This window comes from Equus quagga, chromosome 13 (assembly GCF_021613505.1).
Source record: "Equus quagga isolate Etosha38 chromosome 13, UCLA_HA_Equagga_1.0, whole genome shotgun sequence".
Lineage (NCBI taxonomy): Eukaryota > Metazoa > Chordata > Mammalia > Perissodactyla > Equidae > Equus > Equus quagga.
The window spans coordinates 28,718,115-28,744,321 of record NC_060279.1 but is presented as its reverse complement, the minus strand read 5'-3'; the positions used below and the strand labels follow the sequence as shown (position 1 = coordinate 28,744,321).

Genomic DNA, 26,207 nt, shown 5'->3' with positions numbered 1-26,207 from the left:
TAAAATTATCAAAATCATCATTTCAAAGGCTTATAACCTATCTATATACTTAAACTATATCCTCAGTGTTGGCCATTTAGATTCTTTTGTTTAATTATCTTTTTTTTCATTGAAGTAAAGTTGACATGCGATATTATGTTAGTTTCAGGTGCTAGATTATTTTTTTTCACCTAATGCTACATATTTTTGTATAAATTTTGTCCCTTTCAAGATATTTCCTCAGACTAGAGTCATAAAAGTGAAATTCCTACATCAAATAGTATGGACATTTTTTTCATATTTTTTTTCTGCTTTATCTCCCCAAACCCCCCCGTACACAGTTGTATATCTTAGTTGCAGGTCCCTCTAGTTGTGGGATGTGGGACACCATCTCAACGTGGCCTGACAAGCGGTGCCATGTCCACGCGCAGCATCCGAACCCTGGGCCACCGCACTGGAGCGCGTGAACCTAACCACTCGGCCACAGAGCCAGCCCCAGTATTGACATTTTTTAAGGTCATTCATGTATCTTGTTGAATTGATTTACAATTCTTGGGGATTTATTATAGAGAGAGAGTTACTAAAATGTTTATTGAGTGAAAGTAGTTTCTCCTTTTTAATGGTTTTTCTTTAATTACAAAAATATTTTGTATTTGAAGAACAGAATATTCTCCATAAAATTAGATTGTGAGGGGAAAAATACCAAAAACATGAATTACATGAAATTTAATGTCTACTCACCCTTGACCACTTTTTGCTTTGTTCCTTTCTCATGTGTTCTGATCAGTGCTATGTTCCCCTCCCTTTCCTCACAACCTACCCCACCCCGTCCTCTCTTAGCCTCTCAGATTCTTGGATTCATCATTACTGGTTCTGTGACTTATTAAGGGGGATTCCACCTTCTAGTTCCTAGTAAAGGGCCCAAGTTCACACACTAAGGCTTCTGCACCCTTGCCCAGGGCTTTGGAAAGCAAAGTTTTGCAACAAAAAGATTAATGGTACTTTCCTGATCTTCATGGCCTGTGTGTTTCTCATTATCTCCCTTTGGATGCAATTACTGGCTTTCGTTCCAAAGTCACACGAGACTGAACATCGTTCCTCCCAAAGCAAGGAGACTTTGCTAGGGCTGATGCTATGGAGAAAGCCGAGTCATCAAACTCTTGTATAGTCCAAGTCCGTTCCCTCTTCCTCCTGGCCTCGCTCTGCTTCTGACTCCTTCACTGCCCACCTGCTCTTTTGCTAGGGCTTCTAACAAGTCTTCCCACTCCCACCTCCCCTCCCTTCTGATCTTTCTTACACACTGCAGCAAGATCAGGTCTTCCCGGGACAAAATCCATAGCATCTTCTAACTTTGCTCAAACATCTGCAGCAGATCTTTGTTACCTACATGGGAAGCAAGGGCCGATATTCTGCAATGGATCAATAAATATTTACTATGTGCTTTTTAACAGTGAGTGTTAGGACTGTAGACACTGTACCACGAGCTCTATGTGTAGTTCTAGGAGGTAAAAAAGACACGTGAAAAGTTAAATAACAAGGCTCCAGCTCCCAGCTCCTTCCACTCCTCCAGTCCTGCATATTTGACGGTCAGACCTCACAGTCAACATGTTTCAAACTGAACTTACTCTCTTCTCCCAAAATCTGTGTTTTCTGTATAATGGTTCCACTCTCTAGGTTCTCAAGACAAGACAGAATCAAGCCAGGAATATGGGGAGATTTGGGGGGCAGGAGAGGGCCTTGTAGTGTCCATCAGAATCCAATTATCTACTGATTCACTTTTTCAGCTGTGCTTAGGAACATAAGGGAACACAATAAATACAGAAGTAGAGAAATAAATGACGTGTCCCACTGTCATGAGCATATAATCTAGTGGGGGAACATAGAGCCTCGCATCCAGCGTCAGCTCGTACACCCAAGCTGGGCCTCACAAGCGTAAGTTTTCCAATCCACCCCCATTCGATCATCTGGTTTAGGAAAAGTAGACTAAGACACCTCCACATATTTTTATGATTCTCTTGTACTTGTCTTCTACCAAATCCCAATCAATCCAGATATTAGAACAACCATCATATGTGTGAGCACTGTACATTTACAGAATACTCTTCCAAACATTATCTGATTTGACCCTCACCACAACATCACAAGGTATGTGTTTTTGTTTTTGGGGGTGTTTTTGAGGAAGATTAGCCCTGAGCTAACTTCTGCTGCCAATTCTCCTCTTTTTTGCTGAGGAAGATTGGCTCTGAGCTAACATCTGTGCCCATCTTCCTCTACTTTATAGGTGGGATGCCTGCCACAGTATGGCTTGACAAATGGTACGTAGGTCCACACCCAGGATCTGAACCGGGGAACCCTGGGCCGCCAAAGCAGAAGGTGCAAACTTAACTGCTGCGCCACCAGGTCAGCCCCACAAGGTATGTTTTTATCACCTTCATTTTATAGATGAGAAAACCACACTTTAGGGAAGTTAAGTCACACAACCAGTTCCTTTCAGCACAACAGACATATGTTTAATTTCTAATGTGTGTCACACACTCAGGGTAAAATAGTATTAAACAAAGATTTCTGCCATCAAAGACTTTACAATCTAGGGAGAGAGACACACACTGAAATGGATAATTTCCACATAACATGGTATGGGGACAGACTATGCAGACGTTTCAGCAAAAGCAGAGAGGTTCAGGGAAGGTGGGATGAGGAGGGAAGAAACATGTCAACTGAACTGGAGCTTGAATGAGGAGTAGTTAGCTCATAGATGAGGAAACTAGAATTTCAACTCAGGTTTGTCTGACTCTCAAATTCGTGTTTTTCCCACCATCCTATTACACGGCAGGTTTATCAATGGATCCTCATTGAATGGAAATGAATGAATGAATGAATGAATGAATGATACTTCTTCCAATGGAGAGAATGGCTGAAATGTCAGCCCAAACAATAACTTTGGCTTTAAAGCCCCTATATTCTGACCAGCTGAGTTAATCAGCTAATGCACCTTAGGGAATTCTAGGAGCATCTCCCTGGCAGCAGGGCAGGTGGTTCTCAAAATATGGGGCCCTAATTCATTCCTACAGTCTCTCAGAATTGATTGGAGATAAGATAGAGTCTAGAATTGAGGGGAGGACCCCCACTTTTGTCTACTCCACCTCCTCGAGAAACCCTTTTAGTGTCCGGGGTTCTGGAGACAGAAGGAAAAGAAACTAAGACTAAAGCTCCTAGAGTTACAGCAAAGATTCTGCTAGATTCCCACGTGAAACCCCTTCGGCTCCAAATAACTCAGGATAAGGAAAAAAGATCCTAATGCTCCTACACCCACCTCCTCTGAAATTTGGTTCTGGAAGGAGGAGAGCCCGGATCTCCAAGACTTGAAGATCAGAGCAACGCGCCCACATCCTCCAGCGATTACATGAGCCGCCTCTCTCCTCCCACTACCTTCCGCCCCACTGTGTTTATGGAGCACATGCCTCTCTGCCAGCAGCCCCCCTTCTGCACTTCCTGCTCCTCGGCCTGAGTCGCTGCCTTCCATCTCCGTACACTTGGCATACACATGCAGCAAGCTTGGAGCTTGCGTGTGCCATCATTTCACAATTCGAAAACCTCAAATAAGAGACAGGTGGTGGGATTCTCCCCAGGAATTAAAAAAGGGACTCCAAGCCCACACCCTCTGAGTCTGGCTGCCCAGTGAACAGCCCAGGGGTGGGCTGGCTGAGGCTACCGTTTCAGGAGTAAAACATGGTTTCCACGCAACCCGTACAAGGCTGTTTTTATCCCTTGGTCCTGGATGTGTCTACTCAGAATTTCTACTTGGAATTTCCTCTTGGCCCTTTACAATTCTTGAGGAAAGTCAAACTTCTTTTGAACAATTAATAGAATCAACTTGTGGAGGAAGGAGTCAGCTCAATAAAATTATGATCATTTCTTTAAGGAGGGAGGTATGAAATGGGCCTTGGAAAAATCACAGACTCTTTGGTACCGTTATCTGGACCAATTTGGGGCTGAAAACCCTTCATTGCCTGCTTGGGAATTATGATTTATGATTCAGCTTCTGTATGATAGATTAAGATGGGCTTGCAAATTTTTTTGCTGAGACAAAAGATCGTAGCTATTTCTTTTACCTCAAGGAAATATTTAGGGTTCATCTCATAAGTCAGGGATCAGGAAACTTTTTTCTGTAAAGGCTCAGATAGTAAATATTTTAGGCTTTGCAGGCCATAAGGTCTCAGTCGCAACTATTCAAGTTGGCCCACATAGCACAAAAGAAGCCAAAGACAATGTGCAAGTAAATGAGCATAGCTGTGTTCTAATAAAACTTTATTTATAAAAACAGGCAGCAGCCTGGATTTGGAGTACATGACATAATTTGCCAAGCTCTGACATAAATCATTTGTTGTGTGCAGGAGTGTCAGTTTCAGGAAGGAATGATGTTCAATGACACCCTTAGGAAGGAAGTTTCTGCTTTGGCGCAAGAAAACTTTCAGGCGTATTGTTCTACCATTACCTAAGTAACCTTGAATTAATACCTTGAATTATTTCCTCAAATAAATTAGCTCAAGTAACACCAGAATCTGCACTTAACATAATTACCAGGTTATTTTAAGATAGTACATCTACAGACCAATATGTCTCAAACGCTAATCAAATTACAGATTCTGAGGTCTGAGGCCTGAGATTTTGTATTTTCAATCAGCTCCTGGGTGATACTCATGCTGATCAGTGGATGATACTTCAATTAGCAAAGATCTGTTTTAGACCCTCCTCTACAAAACCCAATACTGGAGTGGAACCTTGGAGCAGGCGGGTTCCAGCAGCCCACCACCGCCTACTCAGTTCCTCTACCCCCAAACAGAACAACACGCATGTAATATTATGCATTGTAAAGGTTATGCGAAAGCAAAAATAGCTGCCAGAGACTCAGACCTTGACTAAGAGGGTCTCACAATCTTTTGAGGGGGCAAAAGCTCATGCACAATAAAAAATTAACCAATACAAGAGGTTGTATAAATGTCTCCTATAAGACAATGAGACATCAGTAAGAAATCCTGACAATGCTACGAATGTCTAGAAGGGAGACCCCAACCCCTCTCATTCATCATAAAAGGAGGAGGAACCAGGAGCTCCATGCCCCAGGAAGCAGGAACTTTGAGCAGGTTCAAGCTGGGGAGGAAATTCAGTGAACATCGCCAGCCAGCAACACTTAACATCATTCCTGCAGCCTACAATCTCAGGCTAAAAATAGCTAATGTAATATGAGAAATTATAAGGCAATGAAAATTGAAACAATGGAAATAAGATTCTTGCTAGCAGCCCTAAATCTACTCTGAGGGCAATACAGTTTGTTGCTGACCCTTAAATCGACTCTTCTAGGCCACGAAGATCAAAGCAAAAGCAAGAGATTGAGACCTTAGAAAACACTGGCTCAAAGTGTCCTGTGCATATATATTTTAGGCTGTCAAATATTTCCCCTGGATAGCTTATTGCTATGATGCCTTAAATCTGGTTCAGGACTGCTCCCATATTCAGCAAGATGGGCATCGGAAATGAGCAAATCCGAAAGCAAAGTCATCTCTCCCTCCTAGAGCATGTACCATGCAGATGCTGAATCTCTAAGATGGTGTCCAGATGTCTCAGCCCAGCCAGCAGTCAGAGCTCTCCACGATCTGGCAGCCACTCTCTTTTCCAGCTTTATCTTCCACTACTCCTCTACCCTGACCCTCTGCTCCTCATAGATTGCTATTTCCTCCTTCCTCTCCACCCGCATGTCCAGTGTGGTCCTTGCTCCCTGGTCACTCTGAGTCATTGTTGACTAGGTCAGCTCCACTGATAGGGACTGACCCACACTTCTCTCTATATGTTGAACTCCTGCCTAGCCTCTGAGGTTTGGCCCAAGTCCACCCCCTCAGCAGTCAAGGCATTTGTCTGCTGACCATCCCAGCTACAAGCGCTCTCTCCTTCCTTCAAACATTCATCACCATCTTGACACATCCTTACCTCCCTTGAGCATAGTTTTTTGTTCCTTCCCTCTCCTATTAGCCATGAGCAACTTAGGCTGGGATTATCTCATATTTATATTTGTACCCCTTCAAGTCACTTCCAGAGTCTCTGACACATCTCAGGTGCTCAGTAAACATGTTATTATTTTAGTAAGTAAAAATATCCCCCAAAGCCCTTGGATCCTGTGAGCAAATAAGAGCATAGTGTTCTCCAGTCCAACATATCTTTTTCATATTACCATAGTCTGCTCTCAGCTTATGCTCTTCAGAACCTTTTGGAGCCCTGTTCATCCAGAAATGTCTAAGTCAACTTTTGGCACACCTGACCTTCCTTGCTTTTTGAAGGGCTTCTTTCCTGTTTCTAATAGATCTCTCCTCTCCTGCAGTGGCATACCCACAATAGCCATGGCTCTCTGATTCGTTAGACACTGATCCTGATCTTGCCATTTCTAAAATTATCCTGGCAGAACCAACGTTCAAAATCTCAGACAATAAGATTTGTGCAGCAACATGATCAGAGCGTCTCATTTATCTCAACCATAAACCATTCTGTAACAAGCAGACATCTCCTAGGTTTGTTCCTGTCACAGCCCTAACTTCCACCCATCCCCACTGTCACCCCCACCTCCTACACCACAGGCTATGCTGTCTTCACGCTCTAGAAAATGTGTTCTCCAGGACACACGAAACCAGAACCTCTCATCAAAGAGACTCATGAGAAACAGACCACTTGCAATGGGAAAAAGATAGCTTCTCACTCACGAAGGAAAACCAAGTTATAGTTGGAAATACAAGCTTTTCCTTTAAAGGAGAAATTAATGTTGGCAGCATTGGTGTTTTGAGCTGCCCTCCAACAATGTTGAAAGAGCCATTTTGGGAGAGAGAAGGAAAGGAAGAAAGTGTGAGTGATAAATGGAGAGAAGGAAACAGAGAATGGGAGGGAGACAAAAAGGGAAAAGGGGAGAGAAAACAGAACAACAGGAGGGAACGAAAGGGAGGAGGAGGTGGAAGGCAGAGAAAGAGAATGAGAGCGAAAAGGATCAGGGAGCAGAGTGGGGAGGTGAAAGAGGAGGGGGAGAAGGGGCAGGAAAGGCAGAGGAAGACAGCTGGCTGCACTGCTGGTCTCACAAACATGGGCCACCAGTTCCGCGGCAATCTTGACATCTCCACTGGGAGCTCTAATATTCACAAAGGGACAGACTCTCTGTTTACTTATTAAGAACACTCTATGCTTTGAAATCTATGCCAGAGTCCCCTAGGCCCGAAACAGACAACTGAACAGAATTTGGGGAATTTATCTCCAAAGGTTATTGTTAACCTTTTGCTCTCAGTATTCATTAAAGATGAAAGATCTTTGGAAAGTAGGTGACCATACATACAGATTAAACCTCATGTTCCAGAGTGTATTAATAACTCCCCCTTTCCCTCACAAGTGTTCCAGTTTAGATGCTAAATTACTTCGTCTTCCTATTAATAAGAAACAGAGGAAACTGAGACCCATTAAGTCTCTAAACAGACTGAAATACTTGCTCTCCTCATTCTCAGAAAAGGAGGAAGCCAAATTGGTGACCAGAAGAAACCAGAAGAGACCAGAGGGACTCTTTTCTGAGGGAACCAAAGTCCTTGGGATAGTTCTAGGCATAATACCATGGTGGGGGGGTAGGAAGGGACACCCAGTTTAGGCTTCACAAGCCAAAGCTATATATAGCGCATGCCTTGGATATTGAAATAATAATTTCTGGAAATAGTAATTTAAGTTTGGGTGGCAGGGGAAGAAAAGACCAGAATGATAGATTTTGAAAGGTAAAGCAGAATGATTCACGGGTAAATAATGTTTGAGGAATCTCATGTAATAGAGAAAAGCTGCAATAGCTTCTAGTTAGTGGTTAAATGTAGCAATGAATTATTCATTCTGAAAAGTACACCATGAAGACTCAAGTTAAGACCTCATAGATCTCCAGGATCAAAAGTCTATTGAAGGGAGAGAAGGAAGGGAAGGGAGGAGGAAGGGAGGATAGGAAGGCAAAGGAAATTAGTTTCAAGGCAATCTGTGGGAGGAAGGAGATCCAAGATATTTTATCACCACAAAGAAGCTAGGGGAAAATTGGGGGTCGGGGTAGGTCCCTAGATAATAAACAGAAAGGAGTGTGTAATCCAGTGAGCACGTTGACAGTGAGAAGAATTCTCCTGGGGAATCTGAGAAAACACTACTTTACCCTCCTGCCCGCATCCTTCACTCCCAAGAACTCACAGGTCCACATTATTTACCCCCTCATCCATTTATTCAGCAAGTTGTACAGAAGCTGTGAGGGATATAAGTCTGTCAGGTCAGTGGCTTCTCCCTGAGCATCTTCCACGTGCCAGACCCTGCATTAGATGCTGGAGGTGCAGGCATGAAGGAGATACAATTTCTGCCTTCCATGAGCTCCAGGCTGAGGAGGCCTCAGACTCACTGAATTGCTTCAGCTCTAGATTTGTTGGTGGGATTTGAGCTGTTGAAGGATGAACTGAGAAGTCCCCTTGAGACCAAAATTCCCCTACAGCAGACCACCTTGACGTGTGCAAGCGCTTCCTAGTTTCCTCATGAAAGCTATGCAGTGTGTCATGCTTCCTTTCTTGCCTTGAATCTCAGAACTAAATGTTGCACTTATCTGCAATAAGCATCCTTGGGCTAGGTTTTCGTGTACATTTAGCTCTCCCAAAACTTATTACAGGACTCTGGTTCTATTACCCTGGTTTTCGTAGTCCTATTAAGTATTATTTTTCTCTAAGCCACCTCAAATTATTGCCGGAAGAAGGCAACTCATAAAAAAATTAATAAATGAAGTTGCAATATTAGAAGAGACCCAGATTGATCCAGGAACCCCAGAGATTCTGATGGCTCCTACAGGGATAGGGCAGGCCTAGACATCCTGGGTCACTCAGAGAAGACACCCTTAGCCAAGACACCCCAAGACTGGTCTCTAATCTGGGTGGCCATAACTGGATCAGTGAAGTGTGCAAAATAAGCTGACATTCAACATCAGGTTTCCAATACAATCAAATACAGGATCTTCTCATTTGACATCAACTTTGGACACAGAATGCACATGTTCAACTCTCCCTGTGACACCAGCCAGGGTAAGTGAGGGACTCCAGGGGAGCGACATGGGGAGCAGGTTGTTCCCCCTCCTGCCATCACCCCCAATCTCATGTGCTGACAGAGCTTCAATGACTGGTCCTACTTACATCAACGGCTGCAGAACATTCTCTGAGGAACGAGATCCTCAAGAACAGCTGGGCTCTGTTTCTCTTCAATTATTGTAGCGTCTTTGCTTCAGGCCACAAGCCTTGGAACTTTCTAGAGCATTGAACTCCAGACCAGTTGTAGATCTCCCTTTATGGAGGGGAAAAAGGGAAAAGCAATATTTCATTACAAACTTTTGCTTCATTCACATTTTCTTTCCCACTTGACATTCCTGTGCACAATTCTCAAACAGAAGTCTCTCAAGTACCCCAGGCACTGAAGGAGTTTGAGAAATCCCGGAGGACCTCAAAGAGATTTTGTTTACTGGGGAGTACCTGTTGATATTTATTGATTTAGAAATTAAAATGGAGAATTTTAAATTTATTAATTCTTTGAAACAATAGTTGCATGTTAACAAATAATATTTCTTTATAAAAATAACTACTTTCAAAAAATACTTAGAAGAGTGACATTGTTTCACATTTTTAAAAACCTCTTTGATATCTGGCTTAATCAAACACAGACTCTCAAATCTGCTTCTGGATTCAATTTGTTGCAACGTGACATGTATCTAACCTCCAGCAAACTCCACCATACTTTCATTCGAGAATGAGAGTCAAAAAAGCAAAAATATCTTGGTACTAGTAGGACAAGAGTTTTGATCTTGTGGGTCCCCTGAAAGGGTCTCAAGAACTCTCAGGGATCTCCAGACAACACTGGAACCACTGCTCCACACGACCAAAAGTTAGGTTCTCTTCCACCTCAGACTGTCATTCCCTTCTTCAGACGCAACTAGTTATCAGATACCTGAGTAGTCTTCTAGAACCATCCTACACATCTATAAAAGCATATGGATGTATAGTTTTTTTTAATTAAAAAGAATCAAGTATTAGCACACTATACATTTCACCTTGGGTTTTCTGTTATAGAGTCATGCATCGCTTAACAACAGGGATATGTTCGGAGACATGGGTCGTAAGGCAATTTTGTTGTTGTGCGAACATTACAGTGTGTACTTACACAAACCTAGAGGGTATAGCCCACTACACACATAGGCTATGTGGTCCTAATCTTATGGGACCACTGTTGTACATGCGGTCTGTCACTGGCTGAAACGTCATTATGCGGTGCATGGCTGTACGTGCTGGGGTAGCTGCATTTTAGCACGTGTAGTTATGTCATTCCTTCCCACAGATCTGCTGCATTTCGCTGAATGGATGTAGCGACTTACAACTCTATCTAGTGCCACAGTGTTCACGCGGGTTGCTGAACAGCTACTGTAAATTGCCAGTTTCTTCAGGGAAGGATACAGAACTTAAAGGGAATAAAGTGGCCACACAGAGCAAGAACAGACGTCACCTATACTAGTACAGCTTTCCCTTGGCTTCTAGGTTCCTAACAAGGCATGCAACTGAAGTCTTCACATTTGGGAAAATATTCAGACTTGCGCTATACTACGGCCCTTTTATACTTGGGACTCACCTCACCATTCCAGACAAACTTATATTAACAATCTCTCGGCCTATTTTTACAGGAATGTTTACCAACATCAGCCTCTCTTGAAACACTTGCTATCATGAGTGTCACCTCACTGTGGAAGAAGAAAGGAGGATCAGGGTCCAAGTGTCCCCAAACTGTATTTCTGCAAATTATTTGCCTGTAGGACTAAGATGGCAAAGGTTAACCCTGTTAGATCACAATTTCCCTGACATAGAAAACCCCTCACCAAAAGGAAACCTTCACCTCATACGGCTAATTTGGTCCAATTACATTGCAGGCTTCAAATGCTAAAATGTATGCAGACCATCTGGGTTCACTTTCTCACTCGGAGATTTACTAGCTGTTTAATCTTGGGAGTTACTTGGCTTCTACTTCCTTGTAAAACAGAGATAATAACACCTACCTCACAACGTTATTAAGAAGAATAATTGTAACTACATATAAAACGTGCCTACCACATAGTGGGTGCTCAATGCTCAGTAATTCTTAGCTACTTCTCTTTATTGCTCTATGAATGGAAATAAGATATGAGACTGGTATGTCCCGGACTGAGCTGGCTTTTCAGGGGACCCCCGTGGTCTAGTCTTTTAGGAAGTCTGGAGATGTAGAAGACTGGGGAGGGGCCGGCTCCGTGGCCGAGTGGTTAAGTTCGCGTGCTCCACTGTGGCGGCCCAGGGTTCGGATCCACGGGCGGACATGGCACCACTCATCAGGCCACATTGAGGTGGAGTCCCACATCCCACAACTAGAGGGACCTGCAACTAAGATATATAACTATGTATGGGGAGGGGTTTGGGGAGATAAAGGAGAAAAAAAAAAAGACTGGGGCAGAGAAGATGGTAGAAGATTTTTTTTTCCAACAAAAAGGAGTTTCTTGAGATGTTTTTCGTCTGTCCAATTCAAAATTAGAGGCACAGGTCTACTTTCTTCCTTTCTTCCTCATCAGGCCAGGAAAATGGGCACCAACAGTCCCTGCATTTCTGTTTCAACTTTCTATCTGCCTCTGAAATTACATAGGCCAGTGTGGTTTGCATTTGTTGGTCCACAGAACCTAGAGAAAATCCACCAGGTTTGGGGGAGCCCCCCAGGAGAGGATGAGGACAGAGAGATATCCTTCTGAGTAATTCCTAGCAGTAGAACCTGCATCTACAACAATTACGGGACAGATGTATTATGACCTCCATTTGCAGATGAGGAAACTAAGGTTTGGAGACATTAAGTAAATTCCCCCAAGGTACCAGGGCTAACAAGGACAGGGTCAGAATTCAAAACCAGGTCTGCCTTACTCCAAAGCCCAGGTTTTCAACCATGTCGTCATCTGATGCTCCAGCTGGAAAGGATACCAGCCCTGTCATGACTTAGCAAGGCCAGCCGGCTTCACAGAGATGGTCTCATAAGAGAGACAAATTATCCTCAGCTCTCAGCTAATTAGTTCACTAACACAATATTATAACTAAAATCAAAATTCTTCAGAAAATCATCCCTAAACTAGACATAAAAGTAGAATGGAAGGACACTAAAACCCAGATTTTCTTAGTTTTGGATTTGTAGATCATCTATTTTATCAGTATTTGATTAGATTAAGATTAGTAGATTGTTTCATTTTATGGATTATTATTTTCAATACCAGATTAATAATTCAATACTAATTTATCCAATGAAGTTTCTAGCTTCCAGAAGATATCAGGTGCTATAGGTGCTAAAGATGAAGAAAACATGTTCCTTGGGCTCAAAAAAGATATAATGAATATAACTATTCACTTGCGTTGGTGGGATAATAAGATAGAAAAGACTAACGTGCTAAAAGAAGGAGAAATCTAGCCAGTGGAGTGCTCAGGGAAGACCTGTTGAAGGAGGAAGGAGGCATCATCTGAGCTGACTCTGGAAATACAACTGGAATTTTTGTCAGGTAGAAAAAATGAACACGAAAGTGTAAGAAAAGGGTACAATTTGAATAGGCAAGTTATGGAATGAGGAGATCAATAAATAGTGGCTGGAGGACAGGAACATCTCAGTAACTGAAGATAAAGCTGGAAGATCGTTGAGGCTATGGGCACTGGCAAGGAGTGAGCAGAAGTGACTCAGGAAAAGCTTTGGAAGGGAGGGCTGGCAGGTTCAGAGAGGCCCTATAAGGCTTACCCTGGGATGTGGAATGCTTTAGAGGAGAGACAGAGCAGAGTGACCAGTTACAGCCTGACCTAGAAAAACGACATCGGGAACGGAAAAGAAATAACGTGGAGGTGTAAGAATAGCATGGAGAGCATTGAGGGTTGACCAGTGACTGGCTAGAGCAAGGCAGAAGGAGGAGTCACAGAGCCTGAGTTTCCAGCCTGCACGTGCCCAGGACCACATTATTATTAATGAGTTCCAAGAAAACTAGAAGAGGAATTGGTTTGTAAGGGAAGATGGTGAGCTGGGTTTTGAACACAAGGAATTTGCTTTCCCTACAATCGGAACAGGTAAACACATTGAGCAGAGACGTAGAAATTTGTGTCTGGCACTCAAGAGAGAGTTTGGTGTGAGAGATACGTATCTGAATATCAAATACACAAAGGCGGTAACTGAAGGCTGAAGCAATTGAGATGATCTGGGAAGAAGGAAGAGAGGGAAACTGAAGACAGGACCTTGGAGCTCACCTGCATTGAGTGGGTAGAAGAAGAAAGGATCTGGGTAGGACCCAGGAAAACAAAAATGGTTCCTCCACGCAAAATATTGGGAGTCCCTGATCTAATCTTAACTCCCTTATTTCACAGATGAGGAAAACCCAGACTTAGAGGCTTAACTGATTTATCTAAGGCTTCACACTGCTTAGTAGCAAAACTAAGACTAGATGGATTAAGTGACCAGTGGGAATTGGTATTGCCTTAGCAACTGGGAGAGTTGCATGTGCACCGTAGGACACAGCTGGATTCAGAGAAGCCTGAGAGCAAACTAGAAACTTCATTTATTTCTGTGACATCAGTCCAGCACTGTCACTGTGCCCAACCATATAATCAGCTCAAGGGTTCAAACCACATCTTATTCGTCTTGTTGTCACTGTCTCTCTGCCCTCACTTTCCCCACCACTGTCTCAACCACCAGTGTTATTACAGAATAGAAAAATCACAGATTATTTTCCTTGTCTGAATACGCACATGATCACAGCCTTTTGGAGTTGAAAGAACTTAAGAATTCATCTAGTATTAGTGTAATGTCTGTGAAAACAGACCCAGGGAAGTTCAATGAGCAGATGACCAGTTAGAAGTAGAACTCTGGGGCTGGCCCTGTGGCTGAGTGGTTAAGTTCCCACGCTCTGCTTTGGCAGCCCAGTGTTTCGCAGGTTCAGATCCTGGGCACGGACCTAGCACTGCTCATCAAACCATGCTGAGGCGGCATCCCACATAGCACAACCAGAAGGTCCTACAACTAGAACATACAACAATGTTCTGGGGGGGCTTTGGGGAGAAGAAGAAAGAAAAAAAAACAAAATGAAGAAGATTGGCAATAGATGTTAGCTCAGGTGCCAATCTGTAAAAAAAAAAAAAAAAAAAAGTAGAACCCTCACCAAAATTCCAACCTCTTGTTTCTTCCCATTATACTACCAACCTTTAGTGCAAGAGACTTATTTTTAAGCCAAACTCTCTAGTCTCTAATTTCTCAGAATCTATGCCATGCAACCCTCTCCCCTCAAGATGCTTCTTTTAAAAAGAGCTCCATGGTCCAAAATGTTTGTGGAGTACTATAAGTTACCCCGCTCTTGGACAGTCAAAGACCTTAGGAAGTCCCGCAATGAAGAAACCTGTTTAATTCTCTAAGAATTTTTCCCAAACTTATTTGATCACAGAATTCCGGCCCTTGCCCTGTCTCTGTTGTTATCTATTTAAAAACCCACAGGTTTCCAGGGATTGTTCTTTGCGAGACACCACTTTCATCTAATTAGAAAGATTTTCCTTGTGAGTCCCAAGCAGAAGTGTCAATACGGAGAGGTCCTCACTGTGAGAACCGGGTGGGGAAAGTGACGAGAGACAGAGGAGGAAAGAGAAACAACAAATAGTCCTAGTCTCTTCCAGAGCCATTTGCTCTTCCAACAACAAACGGTGAAACAGCTGTCTGAGAACTTTTGACTTGGGATCCTGGTTATAAGCTTAAGTCACTAGTCTGCAACTGAGAGTTCTTGCGGGAAAATGGGTTTCCACGTACTCACACACTCCATGTCAGCTAGCATGTGAGTTTCACTGTGCTTCTGCCCCACCATTAGCAGCAATAGTATCCCGTCAGTGTCCTACAAGTTACTCCCACAGCCTCTCCAGTCTTGTCCTTGCTCACTCCACACCCTGGTCCAAACCTGATCACTTCACATCTGGATGACCGAGAGCACCTTCTAATGCGTCTCCCTGACTTACCTCCTTCTCTCCTGCAGTTTACCTTACATGCTGCAGTCACATGAATCTCCTTAAAACAACACTTCACCTGCTTTAACATAAAGGAAAGCGTTCACAACTCCACAACATCCAAAGTGCTCCTTAATGTAATAAAACACATCTGTTCCATGCTATTTCTCTGGGCTCCCCAGTGGAAATTTCCCACCACCCCAGGCTCATGTCCTCCCTGGTAACTGAGCCGGCCGGTCATAAGCAGGCTGACTGCCAAGCCTCTGCTCTTCCTGCTCCTTGCTTCCTGCCTATCCAATTCCATCCCATTCTTACTCAGCTTCTAGCATCCAGCCCCTCTCCCCTGACTGTGCAAACCCTTCTGTGCTCTCTCCACTTGCACACTGAGCAACTAGCCCCACATTCACTCCTATTGCTCCTTTACTGTTTCCTGAATTTTCTAACTGATGGTAAACTCAGGAAGAGAAAAGATTGTGCCTTATCACATTCAAGGCACTAATAAGTACTCAAAAACACTCTTGCTGAATAAAGGAATGAATCCACATTGACCTCAGAACTACGAATTAAGCAGAAAATGCCACATCTACAAAACGCTAGGAAACTAACCCCTTTCTGGGCCTCAAAGGCATTTAAGACTTTCTAGTTCAATTGACTTTAGTTTTAGAAAAAGGGAAGAAGATTGATTCTATCACATCCTGGAGTTTTCATTTTTTTTCTTATGGACAGAGCTGTGCTTTCTGCCACCTTTGTAGGCTCCTTGCCATACTTGGCCTCCAGGAAAGAGAGTCTAGACTAAGTATATTAAATGATATTTAAACATGTATCTCTAAATTTTCCAAGGGTCTGGCCAAAAAAGTGTTCTTCCCAAGAACATATTCTCTATTGACAATTGTTCCCTCCTTCATTCATTCTTTGAATTATTTGACAAACATTTAGTGAGCAAGTCCTAGAGATATGAAGGCGGATAAAAAACAGTCACTGTCCTTGGGGCTGGCCCACGTAGTAGTAGTTAAGTTTGCGTACTCCACTTCAGTGGCCCAGGATTCACAGGTTCAGACCCCGGGTGTGGACCTAGTACTGCTTGTCAAGCCATGCTGTGGTGGTGTCCCACATAAAATAGAGGAAAATTGGTACAGATGTTAACTCAGGGCCAATCTTCCTCACCCAAAAAAAAAAAAAACCATCCTTGAGGCATCCACAGTCAAATGCAGTTTTACTGAAAACAGGATCAGAGAAACTACTGAAAAAGAATCACCGGAGGGAGATTGTTAAAAAAAATACAGGTTCCCCGCACATTGCACAGAAAATTTCTTATTTACCAAGACTTGAGTGGAGCCTGGGATCTGCATTGTTAAAAAGCGCTGGAGGTGATTCTGATGCATGCTAAAGTTTGAGACCCACTCGCCTAATGGAAGAGGCAGGCATATAAGGAGATAACTATAAAACAGTGGTGCCTGCTTGCGATAAAAGAGATATTCACAAGGTATCATGGAGGCACAAGGAGAGTAACAAAGCAGCGGTAAAAAGTTAGGTGTTGCAATGTGAAAGACCTAGGTTCAAATTCCAGTTCTTGCCACTTTCTTGCTATATGATTGACCCTCTTTTAGTATCATGTGACCTCATATAGAAAATATGAAAAATTCCCACTTTACACAATTATTATAAGGTTTCATTGAGATAATATATATAAATTGCTTAACATAAATTTTGGTACAATGAACACTCATCACTCTGAAGTCATCCTGATTGTTACTTTTAATTGTTAATGAAATTTAAAAGAAAAAGGGCAGATTAGAAAAATTTTCCTGAAAAAAATGGCATCTGAATTTAGTTTTAAAGCAGCGTGTCTCCAAGTGTAAATGTATTCCTGTGGTCCACAACATATTTCCAGAATTTTTAAAATTTTATATCTTCAGTTCTCTAATTTGAAACTGTTAATCCTAGTGGTAACCAAGTGCTATCACAGAATTTCAGTGCCTGCCTTTTCATTTGTGCTTACAATTGTACAAATGCCAAATGAAAGCCAGATCGAGTCAAGAACAAATCTAGAAAGAGAGAAAACGGTGGGAGAGCTGAGTCATCACCCGGCATCGGGCAGTGGGATCTGCTCAGCCAGAGGTCAATGCCACGTTCATGCTGGTGCCGGCTCTGTCTCTTTACACAACCAACACCTACCAGTTTATAAGCCGAAACCGAGGCATAAACACACAAAGCAGAATGATTCTATCCCCAGATCTATTAGTAATTGGATTAGATACCCGTTTAGTAGCAATTTCAACCCCACCACAATGCTAACCTTATCTTCAAGTGAATAGACAGTTTAACAAATGATTAAATGATACCTCATTAAACTCACATTTGACCATTGCCTGCTAGCAGAGGTTTGATTAAGTGTAAGATCTGATTTTCCTAAACTTGTAAACCCTTGAGGCGATGAATAACACTTTGTTTAGCATACTTACACCAATAGACATTTTCTGTGTGAGTGTTAATTACCTTTAAATAACAGACCCAGATTAAACATAGACCAGGTCCTGAGGCAGCATGGGTCCACTCTGTCTATCGTTAACCTCCACACTACTGATTAGTTTCAACAAACCACATCATCTGACATATTAATGTTTTTAGTTTTCTTATTGAGTTTATAGTTATGTTTAATTTCATTTATAAATTTGTTTTGGCTTTATATTGCAGAAGAACTAAAGCATAAGAAGTGTTGCAATACTGTGATTTATAAAGAAGGATATATTTGATCATTCAGATGACCGAAATATATTTTTCATATATATTTGGTCTTTGTACACAGGTCCCAGCTCACAGAGCTCCCAAAAGCCTTGGAATTTCCTGTGAGAGCCATAAAGTTGCCTCCTGTTAGGTTAATGAGGTGACTTCTGGACCCCACCTAAGCATGGGGGCTGGTTGCCAGGGGAAACCAATCATGTGATTAGAGGGCTAGAATTTTCAGTCCCAGCCCACACCTCTGGGGAGAGGAAAGGGGCTGAAGGTTGAATCAATCACCAATGGCCAGTGATTTAATCAGTCATGTCTGTGTAATGAAGTCTCCATAAAAACCCAAAAGGATAGGGTTCAGAGAGCTCCTGGGTTGATGAATGCACAGAGGCCCTAAGAGAGACGCACCTGGAGAGGGCATGGAAACTCCGTACCCTTTCCCCATACCTTGCCCTATTCGTCTCTTCCTTCTGGCTGTTCCTGAGTCACATCCTTTTATAATAAACCAATGATCTAGTAAGTAAAATGTTTCTCTGAGTTCTGTGAGCTAATCAAGCAAATTAATTGAGCCCAAGAAGGGGGTCATGGGAACCTCTGATCTATGGCCAGCTGGTCAGAAATACAGCTAACAACCTGGAATTTCAACCAGCATCTGAAGTCCAAGAGGGAGTTGTGGGAACCTCCAGGCTGTAGGTTGTTGGTCAGAAGCACAGGTAACAGCCTGGACTTGCAGCTGGTGGCTGCAGGGGACAGGGGGGTTGGAGGAGGACACTATTGTAGGACTGAACCCTTGATCTGTGGAATCTGATGCTATCTCTGGGTATGTAGTGTCAGAATTGAGTTGAATTGTAGGACACCCAGCTGATGTTCCAAGAACTGCTTGGTGTTATGTGGGAAACTCCCCCCAACACACACACAGACACACACACACACACACAGACACACACACATGTGAAAACTGGATCCTGGATCCTAATTTAAGTGTATACCTAATTTTATGTGTACATGTTTTAATAATGTCCAGATAATCAATCATCCTAAGGAACTGAAAAAATTTTCCCTATAAAATAGGTCCATATATTGTTTTGGTTGGAGTAACATCAAATTAGATAACCCTGAGGGAAGTTGAGTCTTTTCTGTCTCCCTTGGAAAAGCCCGCCCCTGCCTTTTCACCAAGGCCAGGCAGCAGAGAATCTGCGCAGCCCTTCAGAAACCCATAACTGAAGCCACCCCCGCAGCATGTCTATTCTACACGGCCTCCACAGCCGCTTCAGTAGCTTCCCAAGGCGCCCTACCTCTCAGCCTTAGCAAAGCTATTATTCGAGGGAGAGTCAAGGGAGTACTTCTTTGAATGTGGAAAGCCATTTGCCTTACCCTTGAAGCCATTTACCTGGCCTTAAGAAGTGTTGTTAATGGTGACGGCAGGAATTATTGAGTTCTGATAAAAGGAAATGACGTGTTTTGTCATTTACTTTTTGTCATTACACGCGTTTACTTCAGTGTTTTGTCGTCACTTTCGTCTAACCCTCATTTGTACACAAGAAGGTGTTTTAACACCCCGTGATCAGTGGGGTGTATATTTTTCCCTAATGCCTATTGCCGAGTCATGCAATGGTAACTATAATAACCTCTTCATCCAAAGGATGGATTTGAACGTATTTTTGAATAGCATCATAGTACTCCTCCCACTAGCTCTAGGGAACTGTGGCTGAGTAAATTCAGGAAAAGTTGTGGGCGACAATAGCTTATGTTCCTACAAAGGGCTGGATTAGGACCTTTAGAGGTTCCAAACACCTTCCCACCCCCACCACAGACTTTGTTATAAAAAACAATCACAAAATCTAGCATTAAGTGTAAGAACATTCAATAAAGTTCCTGTATTTTTTCATTATGACTATTTCAATACTTTCATGGAACCAAATATCACCTTATTTGCAAACGATATTAGAGGTACCCCTGCTAGTGCCTTAAACACTTTTAGGTAAAGCAACGCTGTAAGTGTGTCCAGGGTTTTCACATGCATCATTTCACTTGAAACCAGGACTCATTTGTTACATACGGCCTGCAGGTAACAAATATGGAGCCATTTTTAAGGTGTCAAGCTCTTTGTTTCCTATTTAACCGGCGAAGACCTTTGCCAGACTTCTCTTTGCCCTAACCCTGCCCAACTCAAATGAGAGCTTAGACCAGTGATTTAAGACTTAGCTGTGAAAGTGGATATGTGGATATGAAGGTGCTGGTATGGACAGTGATTAGCATAATTCAACTGGCAAATGTAGAAATTTTACATTGCCCTTTACAGATGAGAAAATAGAAGTGCTGATAGGTTAAAATTATAGTTGCACAAAGTTCAACTACTAGTAGGTGGCAAAGTTAAAATTAAAATCTCACCCTATTCACCCTTGGCCCATCACTCTTTCTACCATACTGTGATTTTAAGTGAGAACGGTTATATGTTGCATTAGTTAAAAGGACTTAAACGACTATTCTCTTAAGTGACAGTTATTATAATTTGAATAATACAGCAGAGTTCCCAAGTATCTGCTATTAATCTATTGAATTAGATTTTCTCAACAATTTTAAAAGTTTCTGCTTCCATTAGCTTTGTTAAATAAAATGATATTATTAAAGCCATACTTATCTGAAAAACAAAATTAGTAATTTTTAAATATAAATGCCCATTATTATAGCTATATTACAAAGTCTACCTTCAAATAAGAAAGAAATAGCCAAGACGAAATCAGAGTGTTGGGAATTTTGGATTTGGGGATTTTACTTTTTAGAGCAGCTTTCGTTTAACAGCAAAATTGAGCTGAAAGTAGGGAGTTCCGATACGCCCCCACACACGTGCTCACAACCTCCCTCGCTATCGACATCCCACGCTGCGGTGTTACATTTGTTACAAGTGGAGAACTTACAGTGACATCATTATCACCCAGAGTGCATAGTTCACATTAGGGTTCACTCTTGGTGTTGTACATTCTACGGATTTGGACAAATTTATGATGACATGTATCCACCGATACAGTATCATACAGAATAGTTTCATCACTGCCTTAAAAATCCTCTCTGCTCTGCCTATTCAGCCTTCGCCGCTCCCCAACCCCCGGCAACCACTGATATTTTACTGTCTCCATAGTTTTGCCTTTTCCAGAATGTCGTTTGGTTGGAATCGTACAGTATGTAGCCTTTTCGGATTGGCTTCTATCACTTGGTAATATACATTTACGTTTCCTCCATGTCTTTCTATGGCTCGATAGCTAATTTTAGTGCTGAATCATACTCCATTATCTGGATGTACCAATTTATTTATGCATTCGCCTACTGAAGGACGTCTTGGTAGCTTCAAAGTTTTGACAGGTATGAATAAAGCTTCCATAAACATCATAGACATCTGTGTGCAAGTTTTTGTGTGGACATAAGTTTTCAATTCATTTGGGTAAATACTGTGGAGCATGACTTCTGGATCATATGGTTAGAGCATGTTCAGTTTTGTAGAAAACTGCCAAACTATCTTCCAAAGTAGCTATACCATTTTGCATTCCCACCAGCAATGAATGAGTCTTGTTGCCCCATATCAGCACCAGCATTTGGTCCTGTCAGTGTTCTGGATTTTGAGCATTCTAATAGGTGTATGGCGTTGACTCATTGTTTTAGTTTGCAATTCCCTAATGACATATATTGTTGAACATCATTTCATATGTTTACTTGCCATCTGTATATCATATTTGGTCAGCTCTCTGTTTTGCCGAATTTTTAATCAGTTGTTCATTTTCTTATTGTTGAATTTTAAGAGTTCTTTGCATATTGTAGATAACAGTCCTTTATCAGATGTGTCTTTTGCAAATATTTTCTCCCCATCTATGGCTTCTACTCTCATTGTCTTGATACTGTTTTACACAGTAGAAGTTTTTAATTCTAATGAAGCCCAGCTTATCAATTTTTTTCTTTCAAGGATCATGGCTTTGGTGTTGAAAAGGCATCTCCATACTCACAGTCATGTAGACTTTCTTCTGTATTATCTCCCAGGAGTTTAATTTAGTTTCGCGTTTTGCATTTAGGTTCATGACTCATTTTGATTTAATTCTTATGAAGGACATAAAGTCCACTTATTTTTTTAGATTTTTTTTTCATGTGAATGTCCAGTTGTTCCAGCACCATTTGCTGAAAAGACTATCTTTGCCCCATTGCATCGCCTTTGCTCCTTTGTCTACGATCGGTTGACTATTTTTATATGGATCTGTTTCTGGGCTCTCGATTCTGTTCCATTGATCTGTTTGTCTATTCTTTCACTGATACCACATTGTCTTGATTACTGTAACTTTATAGTAAGTCTTGAAATTGGGTAATATCAGTTCTCTAACTTTGTTCTTCTCCTTCAATATTGAGCTGGCGACTCTGGATCTTTCGTCTCTCCATATAAACTTTAGAATCAGTTTGTCAGTAGCCACAAAATAACTTACTGGAATTTTTATTGGGATCAGAATTTATTTCTAATTTCCTTTTATGTTATTTTAACCTTATAATCTCAATTTTAAAACTCTATATAATGTACATGTTCTAAAATTCGAACTTCTACCTGAGGAACAATTAGCTGCTCTGGAATGAATTTAACTCCCACCACCCTCTTCTTTAGATCAAATTGTTCCCCAGAATCTCAAGAGTGTACATCCTGAAGGACAAGTCCCGGCAGCCTTTGTAACCCTCACCCCTCCTCTAAGTTATTTGTATCTCCGGGAAATTACAGTCCTACAAGGCATTTTGCTGGTATGGCTCCCATGAGGACTTCCAAGTTGTGATCTTGTTTTCCATGGAGCCCACGGAGCAATTTGTTCTACTCCCAGTGAGCAGTGTAACTGGCATGCATCGGTGTGGTGGCACTTGAAAACTACCAAAATCACACACACACATATGCGCGCATGCAACCATCATGAGGATGGGGGAGTTCATTTTTTAGTGCCTGGATTTAGACATAGAATGATAGCCATAGTTAAGATGATAATGCAAAGACCACAGCAACAAAGACAATGCTGATGATAAAGTCAGGAATACAAGCCCAGTGAGGAAAATGGGTCTGTCAGTGATTGCTTTTTTCCCTTATTTGCCTATACCACTGTCTCCTTTTTCAGGGATCCAATAACATTTTATCTATTTTTGAAATTTTCTTTAATCACTGTCATATGTGTCTGTTGTTTCTCAAGCTCTTAAGGACAGGGATTATGTCCTCTAATTCGCAATCCTTCATTTTCATTTGTTCATATAATTAACAGGTATTTATTGAATGTCTACTCTGTCCAGAACCAGCTCTGGTGGTCTAGTGGTTAAGATTCAGTGTTCTCACCACCACAGCCTGGGTTGGTTTCCTGGTCAGGGAACCACACCAACCCTCTGTCGGTTGTCATATTGTGGTGGCTGCTTGTTACTGTGATGCTGAAAGTTATACCAACAGTATTTCAAACATCAGCAAAGTCACCCATGGTGGGCAGGTTTCAGCAGAGCTTCTAGACTAAGATTGACTAGGAAGAAGGACCTGGCCACCTACTTCCAAAACAAATTGGCCACGAAAACCCTATGAATAGCAGCAGAGCATTGTCTGATACAGCAGCAGAAGGTGAGAGGATGGTGCAAAAAGACCAGGCAGGGTTCTGCTCTGCTGTACACAGGGTCAGTAGGAGTCAGTATTGACTCAATGGCGTAACAGCAACAAGCTATGTCCAGGCATTGTGCTAACCTTACCACCAAGTTAGGCAGGCGCTAACTGCACAACAAATTTTTTTAACGAGTAAGAGGCTCCAAACTGTAGATATGCAACATTACAAACAATTTGAGAGGCAGAAATATGATTTATTCTTTCTTACTCCCATAGTTAGTAGAGAACATACAATGGATGTTTAATAAATACATATTGAGTAATTGATAAAAAAATAAAATATAATGCTAATACAAGATGCTAATAGGGAAACTATAGGCAAAAAGGAGAAGAGGTGCATGGGACCTCTCTGTACTTTCTGCTCTATTTTTCTGTAAAGCTAAAGCTGCTCTAAAATATAAAGTCTATTAATTTGAAAAAAGAAATTATGAAAAATAAAATAGTAAACTTTGGGTCTTATTTTTTGTACAATGACTGGCTCTGCTGACAACCATCATACAGGAACTTTTTTGAATTACACTTAAAATTTAAAAAGCAAAACCTTATTAACCCAATCCTGGTTACCGATTTTCCAAAGTGAGTTTTGTCCAGCCAATTTCATATTATGCTCTCCAGAACCTAAAGTAATGACTGTCTAAAGTGATGAATGATCATAAACATCTATAATCTTGCTGGTTTTCTTGATCACTAAAACCTATAATAGTTACCTGGCAGAGAGCAGGCACCCGATAACCATTTGCTGAGAAATGAAGAAATGAGTTCAGCAAAAACAAAATTATGACAGAGTTTACCAAGATGTCATGAAATTCATAGTGGAAAAAAACATGCCTTGCGATTAAAAAAAAAAATCAGGACCTTTGGAGTGAAAAAATAAAATCAGTGAGAAACTGCTTATCTTAGACATGAGAGTTCACTGATATTTTAATTGTTTCATGTTTTCTGAATTCATAGTGTTCAAAACTTAAAATGAAAAAATGCAGAAAAGACACTGGACTATTTGTCCTCCTTTTTAATCCATCTCCCATCTCAATTTATTTTTGGCTGTCTAAGCCATTAAGACCCTACAGACAATCTTGTGCACAGTGAATTTTGCTGGATTAGCTACCTATGAAATGTCCCATCTTCATCGGCACAGAGCTTCACAGTTTACAGTTTCCTGCACATTATCTTATCTGAACCCAAAAGGAGGGCACAGAAACTCATGAGGGAGACAGGAAACTGAGACCCAATGAAGAAAGACTTCTCCGAGGTCCAAAATCTAGAAAATGATGGTGCTGGGACCAAAATCTTACTACTTGTTCTTCTCACTACCGTTTGCACACAAGGCTCTATTCTTCACACGCTGTCTCCCTCACACCCACTCCATGGAGCATGGAGCATGGAGCATTAACCTCTGAGCAGTAGGTAGAAGGGTGTCCTCAAACATTTCTTTGGGGTCTCTCTAGCCACAAAACACAAGCCACAAGACAGTTGAATGAGTGAATCCATCATAGACAATGCCCAATTCCCAGCGGAAGCCCAGCTGAACCCAGGAGCTTGGGGGTAAGTCTAAACCCATTTTAGAACTTCTCTGTCTTTTCATTGCTCTTCCAGGCCCCAGTGATACTTGGGCTGGCTCAAATCTAACCTTTTTAGTGCTTCAAGGCCAAAATGAGATTCCAGCTAATAAGTAGATGACCTGCCAAATTCTGGGATCTCCATTGCTTGGAGAATTACCGAAACTTGGAAATATCAAATAGTTCTATGCAAAACAGGAAGGACAGAAAGCAAAAATAAGAAAGGAAATCAAAATAAGAATAGAATTATTTTCAGCCAAATCATATCTGAGTAACACAGGCTCAATCATAACATATCCAAATGTGTGCAAATAAAATTAAAAGAGATGGAGAAAGTTTAGAGACCATCACTTTAGCCATTAGGTGATTGGTGTCCTGGTGAATATCCCCAGACAAGGCATCTGGTCATCTCAGTTCCTTTATTAAGCTATTGTTATTAGAAAATGTTAAGCAGAATGTCTTAACACTAGTTGGCAGTCAATAAATGCTTGCTAAATAGAATTAAGCCAAATAAAATAAAGGAGAATTGTCAAGGAATCCCAGAACAACCAGGGAGAGAAACAGGTTAAAAACTCCTGAGAAATGTAGCAGAATGGCGAAAACAGGGAGAGACTTGGATATTTAGACAATAAAGTATCAAAGATTCCATCAGAAAAAAGTAAGAGAGTTAAGATTTACTGGGAACTCACTTATTCAGACCACATTTATGTATGAGGCTTTATGCTGGCTCCTTTGCATATCTAATAGTACCTATTTTTTGTCACAAACCTATGAGATGAGAAAAATGAGACTTGGAGAGGTTAAATATCTTGTCCAAGGTTACAGGGCTAGTAATTGATGGCAGAGCCAGAATTTAAACCCATGTCCTTTCCACTGTGAAAGCACTTTGGGGAGTATTCTTGGCAGAAGTGGACTTTGGTGGGTGAATGTTGTTGGCGAGGAAGAATGTTGTTGGACTGAGGAATGGGCTATGGGAAAATACTTGGGCTGGTGCTATGCGGTTGAACAAGGGTAGCCAAAGCAACAGTGCTGAACTAGTAATAACAATAATCATCATCAGGCCAGCCCCGGTGGCCTTAAGTTCAACGCACTCCGCTTCTGCAGCCTAGGTTCAGTTCCTGGGCTTGGACCTACACTGCTCTGTTAGCAGCCATGTTGTGCTGGTGGCCCACATACTGAAAAAATAGAAGAGGATTGGCACAGCTGTTA

At 41.7% G+C, this 26,207-nt stretch overlaps 1 protein-coding gene across 1 annotated transcript in view; it reads right to left on the bottom strand.

The window, feature by feature from the left end:
• DDR2 (discoidin domain receptor tyrosine kinase 2) overlaps positions 1 to 26,207 on the bottom strand; it is a 158,987-nt gene that overhangs the window by 127,989 nt on the left and 4,791 nt on the right. The window contains exon 2 of the mRNA XM_046681098.1: positions 9,195 to 9,342. The gene's annotated coding sequence lies outside the window, so the exon portion shown is untranslated. The remainder of the gene's footprint in view (positions 1 to 9,194; positions 9,343 to 26,207) is intronic.